The 6000-nt window shown below is 45.6% G+C and overlaps 1 pseudogene; it reads right to left on the bottom strand.

Moving 5' to 3' along the window:
• Positions 1–863: 863 nt before the first annotated feature.
• LOC148534709 (uncharacterized) overlaps positions 864–6000 on the bottom strand; it is a 65061-nt pseudogene continuing 59924 nt past the window's right edge.

Here is a 6000-nt window from a genome sequence, read left to right as displayed (position 1 = left end):
CCCATTAGTAGCCCCCCCTATACAGTGCCACCAGTAGTGGCCACCCCCCTAAATTACCCCCAGTAGTGGCCACCCCCCTAAATTACCCCCAGTAGTGGCCACCCCTATATAGTGCCCCCAGTAGTGGCCACCCCTATACAGTGCCCCCAGTAGTGGCCACCCCTATACAGAGCCCCCAGTAGCAGGCACCCCCCCATAAAGTGCCCCAGTAGTGGCCACCCCCTATTTCAGTGCCCCCAGTAGTGGCCAACCCTATAGAGTGTCCCCAGTAGTGGCCACCCCCCTAAATTGTCCCCAGTTGTGGCCACCCATATACAGAGCCCACAGTAGCAGGCACCCCCCCCATAAAGTGCCCCCAGTAGCAGCCACCCCTTATTTCAGTGCCAACAGTAGTGGCCACCCCTATAGAGTGCCCCCAGTAGTGGCCACCCCTATACAGAGCCCCCTGTAGTGGGCACCCCCCCATAAATTGCCCCCAGTAGCGGCCACCCCCTATTTCAGTGTCACCCCCACACACACACAAAGAAAAAAAAACTTACCTGATCCTCGCTCCTGATGCAACCGCCGCTGTCTGCTCAGTCCCGCCCGCTCTTCTCCTGCATGGGAGAGACATCATACGTCATGACGTCTCTCCCATCACATGCTGCAGAGGGACCCGGAAGACGGAGCTCATTAGTGAGCTCCAGCCAGCTCCCTCCGTGGACGCAGCAGCTAATGAGGGAGTGGGTGTTTTGACAGAGGGCATTTGGACACCCTCGTGTGGTTGTTCGTGGTCGGCGATGGTCATATCAATTGGTCCCTGTTGTATTGAGTTTTTGGCCCGCAAAACATTGTGTAGAACACAACAGGCCATGACCACAGAATCAATTTTGTCCACACAAAGGTTTATAGCTGTATGGAATATCCGGAAATCGACTACACATAATTCCAAAAGCATTTTCAAGTATGCGCCGGGCCCTGGATAGGCGATAGTTGAAAATGCGTTTCTCTTTGGTCAATCCCCTTTGTCCATACGGCTTCATTAAATGCTCATGTAGAGCAATCGCCTTGCCTGCCACAAACACATAGTTCAGGCCATGCTTCGTAACCGCTGTTGTAGGCAATTTTAGATGGTTGGTGGAGAGTCTGTCATAAAATTCTGTTTGTTTGAAGCATCCACCATCGGAAGCACGGCCATTTTTCCGCACATCAACATAAATAAATTGATAGTTGGCATTTACCACCGCCATCAGCACGATACTGTGATAGCCCTTTTAGTTGAAATACGCTGTGGGGAGGCGGGGTAATGCGAATGTGTTTCCCTTCGATGGCTCCTCCGCAATTTGGGAAATTCCACAGGCTTTTGAAATCCTCACCAATGGTCTTCCAGTCCTCCATTGATGTTGAATACTAAAATTCAAATAAAAACAAATTAAATTAATTACAGTATATTAACATGAAAATGTCCTATCTCTCCTCCTACCGTCTGCTACGCCTGAGTTTGACCCAAGTGCAAGCCCACACTTAACCCAGCTGCATGAAAGTGGGTCAGAAGTGCCGGAGCCACAGCGCCATGCAAGAAGAATGCCTTGTCGTAACCTGCCAGCCCCTGATCCACTCTTGCAGCAGATTAAGCAAGCCCTAGCCAAACCACCCGATCAATATGATAGCCTGGGATCCGATGTGACAAGCAATATTTGCGTAATGGATGAAGAACAGCAACTACATGCTGAAAGGCTAATCTATGATATAATTATGCAGGGGAAAAGGAAGCAACTAGCAAATACATCTAGGGTGATAAGAGAGCCGGTACTCACCTCTGCATCCAATATGGGCCATGGGTATATGACATCGCCTTTATTTCCCCCACCAACCTACCAGGACACTGGAAGAATGGGGCCAACCCCATCCCAACCCACACCCCCTCCCACTTACAGTATGCCAGAAGCATCCTACCCCTCAACATCCTCCTCTTCAGAGGTTCTTTATCGCGCAATGTTGTCCGAGGTTGAGGAAGCACCACAGGGTATGCGTGCAGACAATGCGACTTGGACAGGGTGACCAAACGCATGGCGCAAGGACAGATTGTTGTTTGGCAGAGCCTCAATCTGCACTTGCGGCATGCGCTTCTTGCCCTGTTCAATCCATCATCTGACACACCCTATACCATGCAGCTGGCTATCTATTGGGCAACCAAAAACTGGTTGATACACCTGTTAATTTGTATGAAATATATATGTGTGTTCCTGTAAAGCAGGGGTGGGGAACCTTTTCTCTGCCAAGGGCAATTTGGATATTTAAAAAATCATTTGCGGGTCATACTAAATTATCAACTTAAATATGTACTATATATACATATATATATATATATATATATATAATATATATATATATATATATATATAATCAAATATACCCACACACTGAGAACCTAGTTCAGTAATAACCACACATAGCACCAGGTAAAACACAAGATGTGGTCTACTCACAGTCCAGGTGCATCTTCTTAGGGGCCCAAAATCTCGTGGGTGGTTTTCTTGCAGTCCGTTATGCTCTGGCCGAACTCCGGGCTGGCATCTGACATGCAGAGGATCGGACCCGGCAGGAGAAGGGAGGGATCCGGTATCACCTTGCTGCAGACCTGAGCATGGATGCCCGAAGCACGTTGTCTGCCCGTGCAGCGCATGGTACGGCAGCTACTGGAGGAAAATGGCAGCTCAGCACTGCCTTAGGGATACGTGAAGAGAGCCGTCATGTGACTGGGAGGCGGTGGTCAAGCTGATAGGTTGGGGAGACGCTAACGCACGTAGTCATTGGTTGAGAGATGATGATGGATGTTACTGGGCCGCCAGTAGCAGCGCACATAGCGTCCTGCAGGACCCGGTCAGCCACAGCTGGCCAGACCTGATAAAATGATCTTACGGGCTGTTTGCGGCCCGCGTGCCGGAGATTCCCCATCCCTGCTGTAAAGGGATAAAGGCCCTCATTCAGAGCCGCTCGCTATTTGCGGTCGTTCGTTCTAAAACAAGGGGTGGCTATTCAAATGAACCGTTCGCTAATTGCGGTCTGTTCACGCCTCTAAGTCTGAACGAGCGAGCAAAAATTTGCGGTTGTAATTTTGAAAAATACGCCCCCTTGCCGCTCGCACCAAACGTCATGTCCGCTATTTATTAGATTAATCGAGTACATCGAACAGCGTATGAACTGCTCGCTATTCTTGTGGCTGGTTTTTTCAACCGCTATTTTGCGAGCAGTTCTGAGTAAAAAAAAAACAAGTGACGTGGTCAATGACGCTGCTGTATTAATTATGCACTCCCTTAAAACGCCCGTTTTGACCTTTAAGCACGCCTGCGTTCGAATTCCACACCCCCGTTTTCAAGCACCTTCCCTTGTTACCACCCACATACGCCTCCTTCTGTCACTCAAAATAGCAGGCATTCGCTATATAGCAAACGAACGATTTTCGGCCGCACTGACTGGTTCGCGCATGCGTATTAAAATCCGCACGCATGCGCAGATGTGCGAACATCGGTCAGAACGAACGAGCGGCTGCTTACGAGCGGCTCTGAATCAGGGCCAAAGTTTCAAGATGGAATATTTCCTCACCTCTGTATCAGCCAGTATGTTAAGGTTGATATACTAGTTTGGCAAATATAAAGACCATGTTGGCTTTGTTGTACCCAAAAAAAAACAGTCAAGGTGGTTACAATATTAACACCGCTAAATACAGCCATGTTGGTTGTTACATATAAATAATGGGTTTAAAAAAAAAAAAAATCTATTACACCAAAACATTTTTTTGTGTTTTTAATTGCCTTCAAGTACTGGAACTTCAGGACATTTACAATAGCCTCACAGGTGTCCGGGATGATGCGCCCCAACGTCTGGGTAGAAATGAGGGTCCAAAACTTCAGGTCTTCAAAAGACCGTCCTGTAGCCAGGAACCTCAGGGTAGCCACCAACCTCTCCTCCGGAATGGCCATCCTCATGCTGGTGTCCTGCCTCTGGATTTCCTCCTGGAAAGTAGCGTCTTCCATCCGAAGGTAGTTGCGATAATCGTCCGGGTTGTTCTCCCTAATCTCCATCAGCAGGGACATATGGGAGCGACTTTCCCTCCTAGTCAGCCACTCCTTGGTCCAGCACAACTGCCTCCTCCTCCTCCTCTCCTCGTCTTCTACACCTTTCAGCCTAAGATAACCATAGGCTAGCCAAAGCTTATGGCGATAGGAATCCATCAGAAAGAAGAATACATACACTTTGTAAAAAGCAAGCCTTAAAACAAAGCAAAACACACTAGCAAAGTACAACATTCAGCAGGGTATAAAACCAAGCCTCGCTAGTCACTGAGCAGAGTGTGCACAGATCTAAAAATGGACGCTGCCTTTTATACCCCCTAGATAAGCCCTCCCCTATTCACATTCCAGGAGATTTATCATGAGGTTTTTAGAAATAAACAATGCATTGTTAACGATTTCAAATCAGAAACAACGCATCGTATCATATGATCGTATGCCCAATCGTACACCATTTGTACACATTGTAGAGAGAATTTCAAGGTAAATCGTACAACACATCTTAACCTCAGAAAATCACACCATGTATAGCCAGCATAACACTTCAAATAAAAAAAATGTTGGCTGAAGCAATTTCATCGAGGCTGAAGCCCCGGGCAACAGCTAGTACAATATAAAATAGAAGACCAGTACTGTCTGGATCCCCTAAAGGAAAACTTTCCCAATGTTATTCAGTTAGAAAATGGGTGTGTGATTGGAATTCACTCATACTATATAGTTAAGAGCTTACATTTTGGCAATAGATATATTAATACGTTTCCCATCAAAAATATATGTCTTTGCAATACAGCATATTGTACTACAGTTTTTCCTACCACTGAAATGAGGTAAGCATATTTTACTTTCAGTTCTCTCACATATTACAGACTCCATTCCTGAGTGAAATGTCATCTTTAAAATATTCTCTCATTATGCCCTCTAGCGTGATATGCAAGGTTTGGTTTAGGCTAAAGTCTTTGCAGCACCTATGTTAGAGCTTTAAGATGTATATGTTAAATCAGTGCTATATATATCTACACAATAAAAATGATGCTGTGTTGCACATACTCCAATTTGCTTAGCATAAAATAAGCAGATTGGTTCTGCGAACAAAATAAATGTGAATATGCAGATTTGCTCACAACTGACAATTGCGCCTGCTTAAGACTGAAGAGGCAGGACAGGGAAGGAGACGGCTGGCCATACACGGTACGATTTTCTGTCCAACCACCCAACTAGTTGGTTGGTTGGAATGAAAATCTGGTAATGTATGGGAGTAAATGATGATCAGCAATTTGCTCCTAAATGCCATAATATAGATTAAAATGGTCGTTCAGACAATTGTGTTAAATGTTTGCTCTAAACTATTTGTTCAAACAACAGTTTTTGTCCATTTTCCTGCGTTTGGGAGCAAATTGCTGATTGTCATTTGCTTTCATACTTTACCAGATTTTCATTCCAACCAACCAACTAGTTGGATGGTTGGACAGAAAATCTGACCATGTATGGCCAGCATTAGGCATACATGCCAACTCTCCCTGATTGTCAGGGAGACTCCCTGAAACAGTAGCAATCTCCCTGTCTCCCTGAAGAGCCTAGCAATCTCCCTGATTCTACCTTACACCCATTATGTATATGTTATATATAAAAATAAACAGAGCTATATACAAATGGGATCCTTAGTATCATTTCCCTGCATTGGTTATATGGCATAGTGATCCCTATGGCTATATGCATTTTCTGTAATATATCAGTATGTTTTTGTTGAAAAATAGACCTAACTGCTTTAGGGCTCGTTTATATTTGGATGTAAGTCAGTTTTATGACACGCCTCTCAGTACACGCCCACTTTACCACCGCGCTCATAGATGCTGCTTTCATAATCTCCCTGAAATGCTTTTTCAAAAGTAGGCAAGTATGGTCTATGGTCAGGCAGTAGCCATGAATTAGCATGGCTGAAAGCTGCTGG

Source organism: Taudactylus pleione, unplaced genomic scaffold, assembly GCF_031769625.1.
Source record: "Taudactylus pleione unplaced genomic scaffold, aTauple2 ptg000065l, whole genome shotgun sequence".
Taxonomy (NCBI): domain Eukaryota; kingdom Metazoa; phylum Chordata; class Amphibia; order Anura; family Myobatrachidae; genus Taudactylus; species Taudactylus pleione.
The sequence above is the reverse complement of the archived record's forward strand: the minus strand, read 5'-3'. Positions and strand labels throughout refer to the sequence as shown.